Genomic DNA, 22,973 nt, shown 5'->3' with positions numbered 1-22,973 from the left:
AACGTTGTCTGACAGAAGGTAGGTGCTCCATAAATGGGTGGGTGGATGGATGGATGGGATGGGATAGTGGGAGGAAGAGCTTTCTGCCTAGTAGACGCCTAACTCCTCTTTAAGTCTAGGTGCCCCGCTTCTGTGATGTCTCCCTGACTCCCCTTCACAGTAGCCTTGGACAACTTTCTCTCTGACGCCCGCCTCACTTGGTGCATAACTTAACAGTCTGACCCTGTGGTAGGCACTTGTTTCCGGCTCAGCTACCCCTCTGCAGGGTGAGCTCCTTGAGGACAGGAGTTTCTAATGAAGGGTGGTTATGGCTGGAGTTACTGTTGTAAACCTTACTGCCTTTGGTACTTTATCAACCTGTCTCATACGAGTCCCTTCTACCAACTCGGTGCGTGGGACTCCATGAGTTTCACCCTCCTCTTTGTTTTGCAAATGACAAAACTGAGGCTCAGAGCAGCTGCCTGATGGCATATCGGTGATTACTGGCAGGGTCAGAGTTTGAATCCAAGATGTCTGCCTTCAAAGCCTGGATTCTATGGCCTTTTTCTCCTCATCAGGCATCTGGCTCACAGGTCCGTCATATTTGCCCAATGAAGGAAACCTAAGGCTTCACCTTCTCCCTCCCTTCCTTATTGTTTGAGCTTATAAGTATCATTTACAATATCTGTAATATCATATAAATATTATAAATGTGAGCTTAGTTGTATCTAAGGAGCTAGTTTGTGGATCATGTCACTTCCTTTTAACTGACAACTTAATTGGTTGTTTAAAATCTGATTTTTCTCATGTGAGCAAATCTATTCGTAAAAATGCCGGCTGCCATTGAGTCACACGTGTGTACTCGAACTGAGGGGTTCCACTGAGCAGCCCTGGGAACCGGCTTTCCTCCCTTTGGCTCTCGACATCACCCTGATTTCCCTTAGCTTTAAAACATAAAGCTTATACTGAGAAAAACACCACAGGTAGAAATTTGGGGGGGAAGTGACTGGGAAAAAGCCTAAAAGTTTTTAAAGTAGCAGCATTTCTTCTGTATTTTTCACATCTCCAAGTGCTTCCAGTTGTCTGGTTTTCCTCAACACCGGTCTGGACACCAGTCCTTATGAGTTGGGTTGGCCCCAGCAAGTTCCGCTGCTGAAGTAGAAAGCCAAGATCAGAAGCCTTTGCTGACCTAGAGATGTAATTCTCTAAGCGCATTCTCAGCTGGTAAAACTGTGGTCTCTCTGCAGAGCTGACGCCCAGAGGTTTCCACGTCTGTGGCGCGAGTCTCCAGCTGGCACACGGGTAGCCTGTGCTGGCGTGTCAGGTGCGGGTCCCTCATTGTCTGATGGCTGAACTTCCCGGCACGGGACAAGTCCTGATGACAGCTCTAGGAGCTCAGAGTCCGCAGCCTTGTCAGGCTGGTCCGTCAACGCTTTCCTTGGCACATAACCAGGTTTCACCCAGGTTTGGGCCAACCCAGCTGGTTCCCGTTTCCCTCAGTGGGAGGCATGATAAGCAGGAAGGTGGTGCCACATGCAATTTGTGGATGGGACAAAACTCCAGAGGCCCTCCAGCACTGGGATAGGACCGCTGAGTGCTCAGCTATGGCATGGGTGTGGCATCTGTGGGTGAACCCATGGATAGAGAAGCTGGGTCATCCAGCTTCTCTATCCATCCCAAAGAAAACAGCCACTTACTGGCCCTTTAACCATCCCTGAGCAAGGCGGTGGCGGGGGTGGGGGGGTGGGGGGGTGGGGGGGACTTTGACTTCTAGCACAGCTTCTCAAGTGGCATAATAGCCTTGGATACGCTCCCTAGTAAATGTCTTGTGATTTGCAGTTTAACTTACTGGGCGATGAGAGCATTAGAAAGCAGTTTCTGACTGGTTAATTGTTCACTCATGCCACGCCCAGACCAGAGCCACTTGGTAATTGGGGCCTTGCCTAATCTGAACTCACACCGACATGAGCTGCAGCTCAGTTGGCTGGTTCCCAGACTTGGCCTTGCACCAGCGAGAAAGATCTCTTCTCGAACCGCTTCTCTGTATTAAAGGTAATTCCTGCTCAAGACCGAACTATGATGGCAGAAGAAGTCCCATAGATTTAATCTGGTCCGTCCTTCTTAAAACTGAGGACGCTGAAACCTAAGAAACACGAGAAGGCCGAGCTCATTGGCGAGAGAGCCAAGAGTAGACCTCAGAGCAGTTCAGTGCTCCCCCAACCTGGGCGACACGCTTCAACTTCTCTGCTTACTGTACCCAAAAAAGCAGAGGGCAGCAAACTCTTTCTGTAGTGGGCCAGATGGTAAAGATTTTCATCTTCGTGGACCGTACCGTTTCTGTCTCAGCTACTCCAGTCTGCTGGGTACGGCCAGAGCAGCCGTGGACACCAGGTAAATAGATGCACGTGACCGTGTTCCAATGAAGCTTCATTTATAAAAGCAGGCTGTGAGCCAGATTTGGCCCGCAGGCTAGTTTGCTGACCCTGGTCTAAGGTAAAAGCAAACATCCTCCATTCACTCCCCAACCCCGCTCCCCAGAAGTGGCTGTTGTCGAGCGTCCGGTCTGTTCTCCCTGGCATGCATCACGGTGTTTACAGATACGGGGTTTTGTCACATAAATTCGGTCCCACAGAGTATGTAGTTCTGTATCTTGCTTTGCTCCTGTCAACAGGGGAGGGCATATATTCGTTTGTATACAAATATGACCACGTTGTGTATATTTTCCTACAGTCTCCTTTTCTTCTCTTGGCAGTGACTCAGAGTCCGTGCTTACTGGTTTGTGACTCCTTTTTAAGGGGTACACCGTGGCCTCAATCTTTATCTTCTGCCGAGAAGTACAAAAGAATAACCGTATATGTAAATAATGACTGGCCAACGGTCAAAGATGATGCCTTGTTTGCTTCACATTGTCCCATGTGTTTGGGGACACTCCACGGTGGCCTTTCTGAAGGGGGGACGGATGGCTTTAGCTCGAATTACTCCCAGCCCAGCGCCCTATCCGTGTGGTGTGTTAATAAGTGATTTTGCGTGACTGTGAAGGGTTCAGAGCAAGTTTGGGGGCCAGCATCCTCGTTGAATATGGGGAGATTTCTGTGAAATCTTGAAAATTCCAAGGGTTTTGTAATGCTGTAGACCGTGGGTCATGGTGAGCGGGAGAAACCCATACCACCCATTGTGCTCTCCCTTTAAGGCCTGCGCATTTAGAGATGCCCTGTGTTTGTTTCCCAGAGCTGCCGCAACGGAGCGCCATAAACCTGGTGGCTTAAAACAACAGAGACTTTGGGGCTCCTGGGTGGCTCAGTCGGTTAAGCATCTGACTTCTGCTCATGTCATGACTAGCGGTTTCTGGGTTCAAGCCCTGTGTCGGGCTCTGTGTTGACATCTCAGAGCCTGGAGCCTGCTTCAGATTCTGTGTCTCCCTCTCTCTCTGCCCCTCCCCTGCTCACACTCTGTCTCTCTCTTCCTCAAAAATAAAGAAACATTAAAAAAAATTTAAACAGAACAACCAGAAACTTTATTATCTCACAGTTCTGGGAGCCAGACGGCTGAGATTAAGGTGTAGGCAGGTGTTGGTTCCTTCTGGAAACTCTGATGGGAAAGCGATCCCCAGCTCTCTCCTAGCCCCTGATGGCCTCCAACGATCCTGGGCGTTCCTTGGCTTGCGGGCACATCGTTCCAGTCTTTGGCCTTCCTCTCTGCATCTCTGCATCTGTCTCCCCTTCTCTTGCCACTGGATTTAGGGCCCACCTGAATCCAGGATGACCTCATCTCAAGATCCTTCCCTTAATGACATCTGCAAAATCCCTTATTCCAAGCAAGGTTACCTTCTAAAGTTCCAGGTAGGCGTATTTGGTGAGGACCACAATTCTACCCGCCGCATGCTCTCTATCTGAAAACTGGGGTTCGTCCCCCTCAGGCTCTTCCTCTAGTTTGCGAGGAAAAGGGCAAAAGCCTTATTCTCATCCTCGTAAGCAGCCCTGGGAGTCCAGGGGATGGCATCTGCTGTCAGTCATTTACAAATCTCAACCCAGTTGCAAAACACCACCAGGCAGAATTGCAAGGCTTCTAGGAATTTTCTTACAGAGTTTAGCAAAATGAGAAGCTAATGAGAAAAGTGTTTGCATGCCTGCTAGTTTAACTGAAAAGGAAGCAGAAGGAAACTGTCTTTTGTAATCCCCAGGGGTTCTTAGTTCAGTGGGTGCCAGCCTTTCCCTGGAATTCACCAGCACTAATTGTTGGGTTCTGAAGTCTGAATCCAGCGTGGGGCCTGGATAACCAATCCCCTCGTTTGTGCATACACTTTATGTGTGTAACTTCTCAGGAGAAAGTTATATTAATGAGGAAATAAAAGACCGTGCCTGGGTGTGTGATCTGCTTTTGAGGGTTTGAAGAAACAGCTGTTACTCGGGTGGCCCAAGGCACTTGGATACAAAAACGTTTTCATTTTTAACAGCGAGGAATGCCTTCGCACCTCAGACTGGGCGACGGCCCCTTTGGTCACAAGTGACAGAAACTCCCTCTCAGGGCGGCTGAATTAGTGTCCTGGGGCTGCTGTAGGAAAGTACTGCAAAGCGGGTGTGGCTCTAAAGCAGCAGAAGTGTATTCTTTCACCATTCCGGGGGCTGGAGGTCTGAAATCAAGGTTTTGGGAGGGCCGGGCTGTCGGAGGCCTCCCGGGGAGGATCCCTCTTGCTTTCTCCAATTTCTGATAGCCCCAGGCGTTGCTTGGCTTCTGGCAACCTAGCTCCCGTCTCTGCCTTCTTGTCACTTGGCATCCTCTCCTTGTCGAGCTCTCCTCCCTCCTCTTATGAGGACATCAGTCATATTGCATCAGGGCCTCCTCTAGAACATCCTCTTCTTAACTGATTACATCTGCAACAACCCACTTTCCAAATAAGGTCCCATCCTGAGGTATTGGGGGTTAGCATTTCAAAATTATCTTTCCAGGAAACACAGTTCAACCCGTAACATCAGTTAGAGCAGAAAGGGACTAACATCACCAAGCTGTGGGGGACAGAAAGGACCAAAGCCGGGCCCTGAGGCGCCATTGGCGTGCCCTCAGCTTTGCCAGCTTGTGTCTGAGTGTGCATTCGTGCCCCCTGCGTGGAAAGGGCAAGGCTGCAGCAGCTCAGAGCTGTGCTACTCCTGTGGTGGTGGCACCTCTCTCCCCTGCTCCCATGGGGAAGCCCTGGGGAAGATGCCATTGCAGTGTGGTCACCTGTCCAGCCCTGACCATTCATCATGGGCGGAGGCCGTCATGGAGAAAATGGCAGCTCCTGTGTCGGGAGCTGGGGGAGGAATGAGGCTCCCCTCAAAAAGCAGGGTAGCCTTGACGTGACCACGGGGGGATTGTGAGCTTGGTGTAGCTGTAGTCACGTGTTACTTTATAACGACCCTTGTCTTGCCTTGCTGTTAATGTGATCTTGTGCATGGATTTGTTCTTTCTCATCCCCTGTGCATTAACCTAGACTAACCCACTTTCGGGTTCTGGGAGATGTCCTCAGATGTATTATTAGATTTTTAATTTCTCTAAAAGGTCAGTTCATTTGCATTCAAGCAGAAAGCACACTGAGACTAGTAATTTCATCTTTAATCCCTAAGGAGTCGACGGTGTGAGGTACCCACAACAGGTACTTCTTGTCTCTTTAGTTTTTAAACTTCTCAATAGGATCACACTAGTGCAGCAACCATTTTAAACTCTGCTAAATGGCCTGTGGGAAGAAAAGGTACTGTTCCGTTTCAACTATTAAAATTAATTCAGAGGAATGACTGCATAAATTATCAAAAGAGCTCGTAATTCAGAAAGCTGATTTCACTTCTTAATTATGTTTGCCTCTAGCTGATATCGGAAAATAACTGTTATTCCGAGTCCCCTGTGATCAGCGTAGAGAAAGCCACCTGAGATAAACAGTCGGTAGGCAATCCCAGAAACGTCCATACAGCCTACAGGCCAGACATAGCAACTTCTTGGGTATCATCATTTGAGGGATGGCATCATTTGAAAACTTTTCAGGCTTGTGATGACATTTTCAGGAGTTTACATTTAAATTTAAAACATGACCCCAACGTGAGCATCCCCGTAACTAAGTAGATTCCACCAGGACACTAATCCTTACTGTCTCTTTGGTAAGGGATATATTTCTTGGTACCATCAGGTTCATCACTTCGCGGGGAAAAACCGGTTGCTCATACCTACGAGCTCTGGACGAGGCAGGAACTGCTAAGAACTGTTCAGTGCTTTTCTCATTCCTGTTTAATGAAGGTCACCCTTTGCTCTCGCCAGCCACCGGAATTAGTGAGGGGCTTTCAATTCACCTTGACTGTAAGCACACAGGTGCCACAGGCTGGGCTGGACTTTTACTATTGGTCCTTTACTGTAGGTTGGGGGGGAGGGGGTAAATTGAAGTGTGTTGACCTGACGAAATTGCTGTGAGGTGGTATAAACCAGCTCAGGATAAATTGAGTGTGAAACCATTACTGTCAGATGTTGCCTGCCAGTGGGTGGTGTGTGTGTGTGTGTGTGTGTGTGTGTGAGAGAGAGAGAGAGAGAGAGAGAGAGAGAGAGAGAATTGCTTTACCTTGATTTAAGAAGCAGTAGAAAACAGGCTATTACTGAAATAAAGCTAATTTCTTCTTGTTCTCAGGCATTATATTGTATGGTAGTGACATTGGAAATACAGTTTCCCCCTAAGATAGCTGCTTTTCTGCAATAAAGAACCAGTATTCTTCTGTCTTCTCTTTCTATCCCTTCTTTAATTTTTTGTTTTGTAAATCATCCCGTTTATCAGTTAAAGGTACAAGGGGTAAGAAATGAACTTGCAGGTGATCGTTGTCCATGGAAAAGGAACTTTAGGTGAAGAAATGTCTGGCTTTCTGGGTCCACTTTTGTTGGTTGGGGAAACAGAGGGTGAATGGGATAGCAATGTAGCAGGATTCCCACACAGAGAGTCGTGGCACGGAGGCTTTTTAATTTCCAGGAAGCAACTTTATTCGTGCCGGCACTGCTCAGTGGGGTTCGTACCCGAAGAACTGAGCACCGAACGTCACGTGGCCTAGTTTTTTATACATTTTCTATTTCTTTGTCTCCCATATATGGTAACACACACAAACATGTAGTCTGATTAAGCGGTCTCAGTTTACAAGGTCACGAGGGATATTGTCACGTAGGCGCACGGCCAGGTTACCTTGAAGTTTTCTCTCCCTTTTTTTCTCTCTCCTTAGGGAGGGGACCCCACCACAGTACGCGTGATATTTTCTTTTTCTTTTTACAGGTGGTATTTTCTTGACTACCACACAAGTGATAGGAAAAAAATCGCAGTGTTTCGGTACATATAGAATGAAAGGGAGAGTCTGCTTCTCTTTCTAATCTCCGTGTAAAGGTCTACTTTCCATGAAGCCTGCTCTGACCTCTTGAGCCGTAATGAGCCACTGTCCCCTCTCCTTGATCCGCCGGCAGAGTCCTCCATTCAGTGAATGCTTATTGAGCACTTCTTGTTTGCACAAGTTAGGGGGGCAGAGACGAATTAGGCTCCTGCCTAAAGGCTTTTGGCCTCCTGCGGACAGGCCTCTGGCCGGAGAGGAGGTAGCGTGACATAAGGTATTCAGCATGGGTGTGCTGCGTTGGGTTGCAGTGCATTTTCTTTCCTCAGCTCGCTAACACTGGCCCTCTTTACGCACAAGAGAAAACGGCCTTTTGTCCGCACTCCTGCCTCTAATAGCCTGATCGCTTTTGATATAAGCATTCCCCGCCTCCCTACAATGTTCATCTGAGTCATCTCGGGCTCATCACGGCCGGCCTGCAGCAAGGAAGTGGGACAGCTGTACTGTCCTAATTGGACAGAAGGCAACTGACTTGTCTTGGATGAGGATCGCCTGAGCTGGCTTTTCTGCTCCAGAAAGACACTGAGAGAGCATCTGTCCACCTAGGATAGTGTGTCGCTAAAAAGCGATGCCACCGTGGTCAAGTTTGAGAGAGTGGCAGAGGGAGACCTGCTTGGTCCGATATGAAAGGGAGGCCGTTACATTTTATGATGTCCCGGGCAGCGGGAGGGGAATATTGGAGACTACAGACGGTGGTTTTTCCGCTGCGAGTTGTGAGTATTTTGTGCAGGTGACCTAGTTGTTGCTTACTGGAAGCATGCGAATGACTCTTTTCCAGGAAGGGCAGGAGGAGAAAATTTACAGGAGCTAGGATTATTCTAGAAAGAGGTGAGGAGGTCTAAAAAGAGTTTTTAAAAGGAAAACAGCTTAGAATAGAACAAAATCCTAATGTGGCTTCGCCAGAATAACCCGCTCTCAAAAATGTACTCTGCGATTACTCTTTGGTGCTATAGTTTTTCCCCACACTATACTTAGATGACATATTTTTGGTCTACTAGTTTGATGTCTAATGCGTTCTTTAAACAAGAACTTAACATTTCATACTTGTACTATGCTAGCTGATTGCATAATTATAGTTATAATATGCAATTATAAAAGACACAGTCACTGCCTAACACATAAATATCTACAAGCTCAAGGCCATTTGAGTGGAATAAATAAATGCCATCAGAGTATTATAGAGGAGGGAGGGATCATGTCCAGGTGAGACCGATGAGAAAGAGTCCCTAGAAAAGGCAGCATTCAAAGCAAGCTTGGAACACTGGTATTCTATCATATAAAATACACTGTTTTTACGAAAAATACCTAATAGGTGCTCAACATCTATTGGACTCTGGAAATACAAAATTGAACACGGCGATGTTCTTGCTTTTTTTTGGAAGATTTTATTTTTTTAAGTAATCTCTACACCCAACATGGGGCTCAGACTCACAACCCTGAGATCAAGAGTCGCGCTCTACCGACTGAGCCAGCCAGGCACCCTACAGTGTCCTTGCTTTTGAGAAGTTAAAGTCTAGTAGGAAAACCTGTTACATAACCAGCAGTTACGGTATAATTTATTGTATTAGATAAATGTGTGTCTACTTCATAGTAATGTATAAAAAGTATATATTTGGAACAAGAAAAAATGCAAATAGAAGGGAGTGCCTAAGTTGAGGGAGCTGGGGAAGGCTCATTCTAACCTGTAAGTGTTCAACCTGGGCACACCTAGGAATCACTTGGGGAGCTTTTTATTTTTTATTATTTTTCTTTAAATTTTTTAATCCTTATTTATTTTTGAAAGAGAGAGAGAGAAAGGGAGCACAAGCAGGGGAAGGACAGAGAGAGAGGGAGACACAGAATCTGAAGCAGGCTCCAGGCTCTGAGCTGGCAGCACAGAGCCTGATGCAGGGCTCGAACCCACGAACCGTGAGATCATGACCTGAGCCAAAGTCAGACACTCAACCGACTGAGCCATCCAGGCACCCCAGGAAGCTTTTAAAAAATTTTTTTTTTAATGTTTACTTATTTTTTGAGAGAGAGAGAGACCAAGTGTGAGCAGGGGAGGGGCAGAGAGAGAGGGAGACACAGAATCCAAAGCAGGCTGCAGGCTCTGAGCTGTCAGCACAGAGCCCCACATGGAGCTTGAACCCATGAACTGTGAGATCATGACCTGAGGTAAAGTCAGATGGTTAACTGAGCCATCCAGGCACCCCTTGGGGAGCTTTTTTTTTTTTTAAATATTTTTTAATGTTTTATTTTATATTTGAAAGAGAGAGCATGAGCAGGGGAGGGGCAGAGAGAGACAAAGACAGAATCTGAAGTAGGCCCCGATGCGGGGCTCAAACCTATGAGCAGTGAAATCGTGACCTGAGCCAAAGATGGGCGTTCACCTGACTGAGCCACCCAGGTGCCCCTTTTAAAAAATTTTTTTTGAAATATTTTAGGGGCGCCTGGGTGGCGCAGTCGGTTGGGCGTCCGACTTCAGCCAGGTCACGATCTCGCGGTCCGTGAGTTCGAGCCCCGCGTCAGGCTCTGGGCTGATGGCTCAGAGCCTGGAGCCTGTTTCCGATTCTGTGTCTCCCTCTCTCTCTGCCCCTCCCCCGTTCATGCTCTGTCTCTCTCTGTCCCAAAAATAAATAAACGTTGAAAAAAAATTTTTTTTTAATATTTTATTTTATATTCGAGAGAGCATGAGCAGGGGAGGGACAGAGAAGGACGGGGACAGAATCTGACCCCCTGGGGAGCTTTTTAAAGGTGCTGATGCCCAAGCCTTTCCCCAGACCTACTCCATCTGTCTCAAGGGCTCCCTGTAACTTTTGACAGCTGGACAGGTAGCTGAGACCAGATTGCAGAGGGTGTCGAATGCCAGAGTTAGGGCGTTTAACCTTGACAGTAGGCAATGGACAATGTTAAAGGCTTCTTATCTAGAGTTAAGAATTGTGTATTGTGATCCATGGGATGTTTAATAAAAGTTAACCTGGTGTTTAAATGTCCCTAGCTCAGTAAAAGGCCTCTGAGTCTATGTCGGTTAGCAGTGGGGAGAGAGGACTGACCCAAGCGGCACACCTGGGCAGCGGGGCTTTTTCTGTCTGTTTGTCTGTCTGTCATCAGAGGAGCTGGCCGGCTCTGACTTTTACGTTTGGTAGACTTTGCTAAGGAGCACTTAGAGAGCTGCACCGAAGAACTCAGGCTGGTCTGCTGCCCTGCGGCCAAAATGCAGGCTTACATCAGCTCTGGCTGTGCAGTCTGATACTTAGAGTGTTACAGAGCTGTGTGGACTACACAGAGTGGAACCCCGAGTGCACCAAATCACTGGGTGATGTATATGGCTCCGGCTGTCATCTGGGTCCCGGCATCCAGCCACGGCACGGTCACTGGTTCCTCCTGGCAGGTCCCTTGTCACCTGACCACAACTGGTTGAGGTGTGGTGGGTACTTTTGGGGGGCAACCTGGCTGCACAGCACTCACCACTTATCCTGGCTCCACTCCCTGAGGCCTGCCCTTCCAGAGGAATCCAGAGGACTCAGCACAGGGAAGGCACGCGGCCGGCGTGTAGACTCTGGAACGTAGACCTGTGTGTCTGTTTCTTTGCGGGATGCGGAAATGCCGTAGTGGTCATCCAGAGGTAGGAGCCTTGCCTTCAGTGGGCTCTGATTTGTGGTATTTCCAAACCCGGGGGTCCTGAATTCTTTCATATGCCTCCCCTCTTAGAATTTACTTCTCACCCTGTTTTTTCTTCCTCCTGGCAATTAGAACTGACACCCAGTGATGGGGTGAGGGGTAGAAGCACCCCTACTGTTCCCAGCGAAATGACAGAGCCTGGGCTCCGTAGATTCGGGGCTGAAAGGCGGGGTTGTTTATTAAAGGGGGTGAAGTCCAGCGACAACGGGATAAGAAATCAGACAAGGATGTTTTTCAAAGCAAGCTGTGTTTTTCTGACTGCTCCAGTATTGGTTTCCACCCTGAAGGCTCCTCTAACCCTGGGGAGGAAAAAATATTTTTAGTCTGATAGCGTGCTTTCGGCAGCCCAAGAGCTGAACCATCTGCACAGGAGTTGATAACTCAGAGCAATGGTTTTAGTGGAAATAACATGTAAGGGATCACCCAGGACTCCAAATTGAGGCACGGGCCACGTACAACGCTCTGTGTCTTACCCAACTTCTACAAAGTACTTTAAGAATTGTTTTAGAATACAAATACTGAGGAAGGAAAAGGAGAGGGGTGGGACGGGGCATCCGTTGTAATTCCTGGAGAAAGAAATGACAGAACCAGAATGTATTTTATTTTATCATTATTTTTTAACGCTTATTTATTTTTGAGACAGAGAGAGACAGAGCATGAACGGGGGAGGGTCAGAGAGAGGGAGACACAGAATCTGAAACAGGCTCCAGGCTCTGAGCTGTCAGCACAGAGCCTGATGCGGGACTCGAACTCACGGACCGCGAGATCATGACCTGAGCTGAAGTCGGCCGCTTAACCGACTGAGCCACCCAGGAGCCCCTGGAATGTATTTTAGAGATAGCAACTTGGCTAAGAAAAGCAGTTGACGAACTGGAATCTTGCTGAGTTGGGATAACACATTTGCTGTGCGCTATATAACAAACTTAAAAGTTTTAATAATAATAATAATAATTAAAAAAAAAAAGCCTCCTGCCTTCTGTATGTTTCCTACGGGTCATAAAGTCATTACCAAGACATTAAATAAAGGGTACCAGTCCTGTAATCTGATACTGCCATACTTCTTCCCACCCACCTTCCATGCATTTAATTGTGCCATTTGGCCGCCAGGACATGCATATTGATCACTGATTCCCCTGGAGCAGCTCTCATGGAAGAGACCCTTTGGATTGCTATTATTGTACATTCCTGACTCCAACATGCTCTGGTGTTGGAAAGGAGACCAGGAATGAGATCATGAGTAATAAGGAACCTTAAGTGTTTGCCCTTGCGCAAGACACAAAAAATTATCCAGTTGGGAGTAGGCTTCAGGAGTGTTGAACTTGAAGGCAAATATTTATCTTCTGGTGTTAAGAAAGGAAAGGATGTAAAACCTTTGACCTTGACTGTAGGGTGGTGTCTGAGTTTGGAGAGTGAATTGTATTGAGCCGGAAGCATGATGCATTTTTCACTGTTCCTTCCCAGGAACTATGCTAATAGTTTTTACCACATGCAGAGCGGCACCTGACTTTGCTATCCTACTACATATTTCCGGTAACATTCCATCGGATTCCAAGAATCTCTCCCTCTGGGGTTCAGCTTCCTGAAGAGACCCCTTTAAAATTCCCCTCAAGGGGCGCCTGGGTGGCGCAGTCGGTTAAGCGTCCGACTTCAGCCAGGTCACGATCTCGCGGTCCGTGAGTTCGAGCCCCGCATCAGGCTCTGGGCTGATGGCTCGGAGCCTGGAGCCTGTTTCCGATTCTGTGTCTCCCTCTCTCTCTGCCCCTCCCCCGTTCATGCTCTGTCTCTCTCTGTCCCAAAAATAAATAAAAAAGTTGAAAAAAAAAAAAAAATTTTAAAATTCCCCTCAAGGTATAGTGTTTGGAAAGAAAATGGCCCAGAGTCATCCGGTGTTTTGGAACCCTGTCCATCCCTTCCCTGTGTCATATTGCTCAAAGTGAATTTATGTATAATTAACATTTCTTTACCTACACAGCAGTCTCGCAAGCTGGGTAGAACCAGCCTCTGACACCTTTTTTAACACTCTAGAACATACAAATCTTTTCAGAAAGTACACAGGATTGAGGGACATGAGCATTTGGGGCCCAGTGTATCCATTCATTCTGAAAGCTCAACGTAACAGATTTCTCAGACATCCACCTTTTTAATCATTCCTGACATTGCACACATAGAAACTGAGGCAGCCTAATAATATGTCTAAAACAGGCCAATTGACTCGCTCCTACCGAGTCTATAGGAACCAAGATCCCTTTCTTGTCAATGATCTCAAATTATCATCCTCAAGTGAGTTGCTATTTGTGTGAAGGATAGACTTACGAAGTTCCACTGGATTTTACCTGGGTGGTTAGCTTCTGGACGCCTTCATGGTAATTTGTGAAAAGGAGGGAGGATAGAAGCTTCTTATTTTTAAGCTGTCCAAGCTACCAAAGTAATTTTCAGTGTTTCTGACGCTTGAAATATAGCAGGATGTGTGTGTGTGTGGGGGGGGGGGGGGGGGGGGGGGGAAGAGGAGGGAAGAGTAGACTTAATAAAACAAACAAACAAACAAAACCAAAAAAACATAGATTTGAACACTAGCTCTGTCACTTGAAAACTTTTCTGAGCCCATAATTAAGCATAAAAGTGATACCCTCCAAAGCACTGGGTGAATTAAATGGGAACATGCTTTCTAAATGTTCTGCTATAGAACAGATGTAAAGGGTATTATTAACAGTAAAAATAATGGATAAGAAATATTTAAACTCATGAGAGGAAAACTTAGATCTTTTGGTAGCCACTGAAGTCCCCAACCTTCCAAACTCAATTTCTGCTTACTCTTTCCACTGTGCCTTGGCCCTAACTAGAAGCCACTCTTGAGGCTTTAAGGTAAAGCCTTCTGCAAAACGATCCAGGCAACACCAGCCACTGTCTGCTGATTTCGAGTCAGTTTAGGATTGAAATATAAGCATTATTTGCATTCCATCCACATGTCCCCATCAGTTGAAAGGATACAGCAGACAGAAGGACAAGGATGAAAGAAGGATTGAAAATGGCTCAGTGGCACTCTGGAGGGCCTGGAATAATGGAGACCTGAGGGGATTAAGCTACAGAGCTTCAGAGCTTCGACTGAGAGGCCATTTTATGTAAAAAAAAAAAAAAAAAAAAAAAGATCATTCACTTCACAGAGGTTAGAAAAACACTTTGGGAATCCATTTGGCAAAGAGCTCTTAATTTGATTCTTCTTATTTAATTCCTTCAAATTCCTCTCAGATTAAAAATGTAATAAAAGGAAAACCACTCTGGACAACTGTTTGGCAGTGGCTGCTGAAGTTCAGCATAAACATGCCCGGTGACCTTGCCATATGCCGTCTGCTCCTACGTATAAGCACAACTGGAACTTGTATATAATTCAGCGAGAGACGTGGGCAGGAATTTTCACCGCAACAGTGTTTAAAACAGCCAACACTTTCAAACCACCCAAATGTCCATCAGGAGTGGAATGGGTAAATAAATGTAGCATGTTTACATAAGGGAGCACTATGCAAGCATGAGATGTCGTGAGGTACAACTACATACAGCATCATGGATAATTCTCGCAGCAAATCAAGTAAAAGAAGCCAGACGTATTTGCTTCCATTTATGTAAACTTCAAAACCAGGTAAAACTAGCATATGGAGTTAGAAGTCAGCATAGGGAATAGGAGTCATGGGACTAGGAGAGGGCCTGAGGGGGGCTTCTGCGTGCAGATAACGTTCTCTTTCTTGCTTTGGATGCATTTATGAAAATTCACTCAAATGTACACAGTTGGGGCATTTGTCTTAGTGCATGTTATACCTCAACAAAGAAGTCTACCTAAATGAAAAAATAAAGGCATTCCTCCTTCCTACTCCAAAGAAGAGGCGGGAAAGTATATTCAAGACTTCCTACCTACCTTGTAAGGGAGAACAATCTGATATGATATATAAAATGGCATTTTTTGATAGCTAAGAAAAACAAAGCATAGACTAGATTGCACCAACTGCTGACAAAGCACCTGGTCGGGGAATACCAAATTCAGCTAACACCCAAGGAAATTCAACACCAGATCCTCAGGTCACTGGTTACCCTCTAAACTATGCTCTATTTCTTAATAACTTACTTACCAGAAGAGAATAATGGGATGATGTTTTCCATGCTATTTAATCAGTTCCATGCTATTTAATCAGTTTCAAGGAAGTTTGGCACCTGGGAGACATGACCTTGCTATTATTGAATCTGAAAACGACAGGCAGGCTGGAACTACCAGGCCTGCTTTGTAAAGGTTTAGGGTCACACTGTCCCGTACCGTGAAGATCGCCTATGTCAGGAAATAACATTTAGGATAGTTGGCCTTAAAGGCCTTGGTATTATTTACAGTGTTTTTTTTTAAGTTTTTTTTTTAATATATTTGGGGGGGGGGGGGTAGAGAGAGTGGAGAGAGAGAAACCCAAACAGATTCCACGCTGTCAGCACAGAGCCCGACACAGGGCTTGATCTCATGAACCGTGAGATCCTGACCTGAGCTGAAATCAAGAGTCAGTTGCTTAACCAACTGAGCCACTTAGGTGCCCCCATTTATGGTGTTTTTTTAAAATAACATTTGGGTGATGGGCATTGAGGAGGGCACTTGTTGGGATGAGCCCTGGATGTTGTATAGAAACCAATTTGACAATAAATTATATATATATATATTTTTTTTTTTAAGTGAAAAAAGAAAGAAATAAAAAATAAATAGATAACATTTGATCACACTGTTGATGGCTGGGAGCAGGAGGGACAGTGGAAGTAAAGTTTTTGTTAAGAACTTAAATTATCTAGTCTTTCTTTAGCATTAGCAAATTGTAAAATGCAAAGGCCTTAATTTTGTATGATGCACTATTATTTGTATTCTTAGAGAAAGGAAAAGCAGTTGAAAGATGATCCTAAGAGCCAGGGTGGACCTCAGCGGGGGCCTCCCTTGTAACCTGAACAACCAAGGGCTAGGAAAGCTGCAGGACCTGGGGGTTCTACACAGCTTGGAGTTGGACAGACCTGAATTCAGATGACAGATCTATCCCTTGCTAACCAAGTAACCTCGGACAATTTCTTGGTCTTGCTAATGTTTGATTTCCTCACCTGTTAAACTGGGTGTAACACCTACCTCACAGTGCTGCAGGGAGTGTCAGAAGGGATATGGCTTATGGGGTGCTCAGCACAGTGTCTGGAAACAAGTAAATAATGAAATTATAGCTGAAGCACTGAAGTGCATCCATCACTTCTCTTTGGGCGGCCGTAATGGTGCGGGGAATAGAAGGCTCATCAACGTAGAGGTTTTCTGATAGGGTTTCTGATACTAACTCGCCAGACGTTGCGAGAGCACTTGCTGTGCGGAAAGCAAGAGCGATCCTAGAGTTATGGAGATAGCCGTGGGACCGATGTCTTCAAAGGCATGCATAATCCAACATGAAAGAAAAAGAAAAATCTCACCTGCGTCGACTGGTACCAGGTACTCGGTGATCAACATACCTTTGGTTGTTTCATTTTCATAATAATCCTACCTGGCCGCTTTTCTAATGCCAGTTTGTACAGATAAAGAAATGATTCCAGAGGAGAACCCAAGGCCACAGTGTTTGCAAGACCAGCAGGCAGACCTCCGGGTTCTCTTGATGCCAAAGCCCATCTCTTTCCCTTCCGTGTTGCACAGTGGGGTGGGGCAGACAGTCCAGCCATAATAACTAGTGGCAAAATTAAATACGTCTGACAGTGGAAGCACAGAGCCGTGGGAACATCAGGGAGAGGTGAGGTTCAAATGTAGACACTCCCTTGATTAGTTTCAGATTTGCGTTTTGTCGTCAACGTAGTTATTTGCTCTGCCTTCGGTTTGGCAAAATAGCCAAGATAGATGTTATGTTAGTAAGGTGTCTCTTACCACTCATCTTAACCATCTTTTTGCATCATACAGGAATCACTTTTCTAGTTGCCTAAGATTTCTGAAAAAGAAACAACGTAGGTGTTGTGATGGTATTGATCCAAGAGAGTCGAATTTGCATCCTAAGATCTGGGATATTTCCCAGTTCTGACACTTAGCCGTGTGACCTTGGTGCAGCACATCATCTGTCCTCTGAGCCTGTTTAACCAGCATAAAACAAAAAGAATGATGTCGTCTATTTCAAAGGGTCAGAAAAGAATCCAATTAGATATTGTGTGTGAAAGCACACAGCCAAAGAGCCAACCCGGGAGAGTCCCAGGAGCTACGCTAAGGTGAATCACCCAGGTTTTCATTTCTACTTCTCATGTGGTTCTGGGGAAATTACTTCATCTGTCTGTAGTCTGCTTTCTCTTCTTATACGAGAAGAATGGTACTTCTTCTGAAGACAGAGAAATAATAATTAGATTAGTGAACTACTTTTTTGTAAGCCCTTTGTAAACATTCAAATCTTCAGATAATTGCTAACAATGCAATATTATGTATGCATATCTAGCTTTCTATATATAAAGGCACATTTGATTCTGGAGAAAGAATCCATTCCTTTCAACAACTCTCCAGAAGAATCTGAACTCCCCACCCCCACCCCAAAAGGAACGAAGGCATGTGTCATTGCAGACAGTGAGTAGAACAATTCCTCCTATCTTCCCAGTCAGGTCCCTTGCCCCCCACTCCACTGTTCACTGTTTTCCTTCTTCCCTTCCCTTCCCTTCCCTTCCCTTCCCTTCCCTTCCCTTCCCTTCCCTTCCCTTCCCTTCCCTTCCCTTCCCTTCTTTATTTCTATTGGCATGTCTCTTTATCAAGGAATAGTTTACATACCATAAAATTCACTCATTGTAAGTGTGTGGTCTGATTATTTTTATTACACGTATACAGTTGTGCAGCTATCACTATAATGCAATATTAGGACTTTTCAGTCACCCCATCTCGACTGCTCATCTGCAGTCCATCCTACTCCCGTCCTACCCCAATCCCATTTCCAGCAACCACTCACCTACTTTATATTGCCTTCATCTTGCCGTTCCTAGAAACTTCACATAAATGGAACCATACAATCCATAGTCCTTTGGGTCTGGCTCCTTTCATGTCACATAATGTCATTGAGGTTCATCTGTTTGTTGCATAGATCGATAGTTTGTTCCTTTCAATAAGAACAATAGCTTTGCAGTGTTCCATTACTCCACATTTTGTTTGTTCACCAGCTGAGAGCCATTTGGATTGTTTCCAATTTGGGGTTATTAGGAATAACCCTGCTGTGAACTTTTGCACAGAAGCCTTTGTGTGGACCTATGTTATCATTTCTCTTAGTTTAAAACCTAGTAGTATGCTGGGTCGCAAGGTATATTTATGTCCAACCTTTTGAGAAACTTCCAGAAGTTTCCAAACTAGCTGTACCATTTTACATTCTCATCAGCAGTGGATGAGTGTATCACTTTCCCCACATCCTCCTCAGCACTTGGTATGGTCAGTCTTTTTAATTATAGCCATTGTAACCAGTGTGTATGTGCTTATTCAGCATGCATATATCTCCTTTTGTGAAGTGTTTATTTAAATCTTTGCCCATTTTTTTCAATTGAGTTGCTTGGCCACTTATTTTGCATTGTCTTCGTTCTTTGTATATTCTAGATACCAGTCTTTTTTTTAGAAATGCGATTTGCAGCGATGTCTTCCAATCTGTGACTCAGAGGTATCACGATACCTTTTGAAGAGAAAAAGATTTTAATCTTGATGACATTCAGCTTATCAATCTTTTTCTTTTATGAATTGTGTTTTTGTAGACTAAGAAATATTAAACCAAGGTCACAAAATTCTTCTTTGATGTTTTTGTCTAGAAGCATTATAGTTTTTTTAGCTTGTATATTTAGGTCTGTGATTCATTTTAAGTTAATTTTTTGTTTATGGTGTGAGGTAGGGTTTGCTTGAATATATAGATCTAATGTCCCCTCATCATTTTTTGGAAAGACTACACCTTCCCCATCAAATTCCTTGGCATTTTATTTAAAATTAATTAACCATGAATGTGGCCATTTATTTTGGAATTCTCTCTTCTATTCTGTTGACCTATAAGTCTATCCCAATACCAGTCCATGCTATCTTGATAACTTCTAGCTTTATAGTAACTTTTGAAATCATATAGTGTAAGTCTTCTGACTTTATCTTATTCTTTTAAATTTTTTTTCTTTTTTACTCTCTTGGGTCCTCTGCATTGCCACATAAATCGTAGGTCAGCTTTTCAATCTCTACAAATAATCCGGCTTGGATTTTGTAGAGATTGCACTGAACCTATAGGTCATTTAAAGAGACTGGTTATGTCCCGTGGGAATGCGCACATTTACAGATAACATGTATCTAGCACTGTTAAATTGTAAAGACTGCTTTAAAGTTTTTACACTTGATTCCCTGGAAGGAGATGAGAAAGCACTAACCATCTCCAAAAAATCCAATATGCATTTACACTGAGATGTTGCCACTTTTTTCATTCTTTACCCCTCATTAAAAGAAGGGAGTTGGTGTTCTTTTATATTTTGAGCAGCTGGTCAAAGGGAACCAGATCATTGGGAGGCGGTGGTGTATTTGTCTCCGCTCTGTTTTGTGCATCTTCACTGGAGTAGATGAGCTGTGACCCCTCCCTCTGACACAGCACACGGTTGCAGCCGCAGTTGGGTGGCTAAGGCCGTCTGGCTGCAGGATGTTCTCATCTGTGCAGGTTGGCTTTGCACAGACTTGTGTAGAACCCTCCGGGCTTTGGGAAAGCTGCCTGGGCAAACTGATTTGTTCACCTTTGCCCAGGATACAAAATTTGGGCCAGGGCACACCCTCATTGTCCTGCCTGTTCGGGGTGCTGCATTATGGGAAACACCCTCCTGGAACAGGTGAGTGTTCAACTTGGAGATCAAGCCAGTCCAGTCACATTGGAAACCTCTCCCATTTCAAGAGAAAAAACCAGCAGACTTAAAGATGGCTGAGTCAGCCCCCACACTGCCCTTCTGCAGGAGTAAAACACGGAACTTGCGTGCTTCTGCCTCTCCCTCCCCACCCATGCACCTGCCATGTAAGCAATAAATCCTTGTTACACCTTTGGCTTCTTCATCTACCATCAGGTTTAGGGTTTGGGGACCACCCAGACTGGTGTTTCCTGAGTTCTTGATGATTTGTATACTCATTTCAGTGCTTATTAAAAAAAAAAAAAAAAAAAAAAAAAAAAAAAAAGGTGATTTCTTAAATCCCCTGCCTTAAAACCATTGAACCCATTTTTAAAAGAATCTTGGGTGTTGCTTATGCACAGTGCCATTAGAAAACTCCTGATCTAGGCCAATATACTTACCTCACGTGTTTATATGTCCTTCATCTAAAGTCACTGTCAATCAGAGCTGTATTTGCAAGAGTCTTGGGGACAGAAAAGCAATTTGTTTATTCCTTTGGGTATTCTAAGCAAATCATCTGTAAATCAAGTTAGATCTTTAAGAAGAAACGGCAACCTAGACCTTGATAGTTTAACTTCCCCATAGGGAAATGACTATATTCAATTATCTTTCAGTACCACACCACTGGTTTTTCTCAGGGGTCTATATAAGAAACTACCTGAATGTTTCCAACCATCGGCAAAATTAGTGTGGAAGATGATTTTCCATTCCAGAGCCAGGGTCCTCCATAAGAATTTTCTTGGTGCTTTTAGAGGGGAGGCCTGGACACAAAGCCGAGCTCTACTTTATGGACTTTGAGTGTTGGACATTGTCCACTTTGAGCGTTAGTTTCTTTGCTTACCGGTATAAGACAATAAAATAACACCTACATCACGGGAGTGTAGTGAGACCAGTCACTTAAAGTCCTTGATGCAATGCCTTGCACAGAGTAAGACCCTATGGCAGTTCAGCCTACAATGACTGTTCGTTTATTTAGAATAGGAAACCTCACCTCTCTAGTCACAGTTGTATGTGGCCATTTTTTTCACACAGTGAGACTTTTGTGGCTCATTTTCCCTTTTGTCTTCGTCTAGTGAGAAACTCAGATCACAGTAGGTTTGTCTGAGTGTGGAGCCTTGATATTTTCTTTTCCTCTAAGGTTTTTGTCCAGTTGTTCACAGATCATGACCTTCTCCGATAAGAATCTGCAAGTCCTTTTTGGAAGAAGGTAGGGCATAAGTTATAAATGGCTGAAGGTTGACTTCAAGAGCCATCATTCACATCGCCTAGGCTCGTGTCGGGAGTAGGGCACTCTGAGGGAAAGAGGGTAAAGAAAAACTAAAAAGGACAGTTGGTCATCCAGGAGCTAAGCAGATTATCAGGCAAGCAGATTATCTGTCCAAGGATGGGTTCTGTAATTACAGTTCTCTTTCGCCACTCCCAGAGGGCTGTTACAGTCAGCACAGGGCGTAGGGCATCCAGAAATCCTCCTGGGTATAAGGCACTATGGAGTCATTGCTTAAACTCCATTCCCTACCATCAAGAATTTCCTCTCTCTACCCAAATCGCTTTTCTGTTAACACTGTTGTGTGAGCTCGTAGAGCTATGGGGTTTCACACAGAATCACAGAATTTTATGGCTGCATGGGACTTGAAATTGTTCAGTTCAACCCTTCACTTTTTACAGATGAGGGGCCTGGGGCTTGGAGAGGGTATGTAGTGGCATCATTGAGGTCTTGTGGGTAACACATTAAAGAATGACACCCATTCTCTTGATTCCAAACATGGTAACCCTTTCCCAGGGGACCCCCTCATCCACAAGGAGTTCAGAACTATCTGCTCTGCTAGACGATGGATTTTATCAAAAGCGTGGTGCCTTAAGCTAAATCCTGCCTTATAGTAGATAGTATTACTCCAGATGGTATTCTAGTCTGTATGCCAAAGTTCCTACTCCAATTTAGAGATTAACCAAATAGTAATAATTACCACAGAAATCTGACATAATCAGCACTATGAAAGGCAAAGGAGTTTTTTGCACTTTGAATGTGCAGGCAGGTGCTTTATAAAACTCAGCTACATAAGCAAGTTGTCTATTTTCTAGAGAGTTTAATGCCAGCCAGAATGTAGATGCTTAACATGTGCACTTTGAATATGTGAAAAAGAAGAAAATAGGTTATAAGTTTTTTTACACAGCGGGATACACAGACGGGCGGAGAACAGTGATTGCAGAGCTCTGGTGAGCCCCACGACACATCTGGTCCCACAGGCTCAGGCACAGCTAGAGTTGCAGGGTGTGGGCTTGGGGCCAGGTACCTGGTTAACTGTCACTTAGGAAGTCACCTGTCATAACAAAGCCCACGCTGTGCTGTAAAACTTGATGATCAATAGCCGCCTCTCCACAATGAATCGTACGTTTACTATCTGTTCTAACGTAGGCACTATATACTCTTCCATTTTACTCATGATCCGAAATACTTTTCCTTCTTCTACAAATGACTGCAGTGTAAACGATTTTGATTCAACTGTGTCCGTTTGGGGAGTTAGTTTGCATATGAGCCCGCGTCTTTGTTCAGCTCTGATCCTTTTCCTGGCCCTGTGCGCAGGGCTTGACTGTGAACCGTCATGGTGCCGGTATAAGAAGAAATGAAAGAGAAGAGGTGGCTCACACATGCAAAGCAGAGGCTCCCTTGGCCTTGAGCCTCTGGCCCCGTGGTCCCCTAGGATGCACTGCTACAAAAACAGACTTTTAAATGGCTGTGAAATGGCCCTTGAGTCTGGCCGACCGCATTACTTGACATGTTCAGCATTGGGAGACGAAGCAGGTACATGAGTCAAGACCAATGTCCCTGGCATTACGATAGTATTGTTTCTTAGCAGTGCTTTCTGCCAATAATTCATAGACCACAGCCTGGCACATGGGGCCTTGGCATATCTTCCATCCACCTTGTGTGACAGCTCAGGTGGCACCATTACTCTTCTGTGCTTGTCCTTGGGCAAGAACAGGCACCGAGAAGGCCTTTTACCAGCATCCCAAACTGCACTAAGAAGCCTTTTTGTGAATGGCCCTGAGACCACCTCTGTGCTGAGGATT

At 45.0% G+C, this 22,973-nt stretch overlaps 1 protein-coding gene across 1 annotated transcript in view; it reads left to right on the top strand.

The window, feature by feature from the left end:
* The window catches only part of ABLIM1 (actin binding LIM protein 1), a 158,600-nt gene that overhangs the window by 84,225 nt on the left and 51,402 nt on the right, over positions 1 to 22,973 (top strand).

Source organism: Panthera leo, chromosome D2 (assembly GCF_018350215.1).
Source record: "Panthera leo isolate Ple1 chromosome D2, P.leo_Ple1_pat1.1, whole genome shotgun sequence".
In the NCBI taxonomy this organism is placed as follows: Eukaryota; Metazoa; Chordata; class Mammalia; order Carnivora; family Felidae; genus Panthera; species Panthera leo.
The sequence above is the reverse complement of the archived record's forward strand: the minus strand, read 5'-3'. Positions and strand labels throughout refer to the sequence as shown.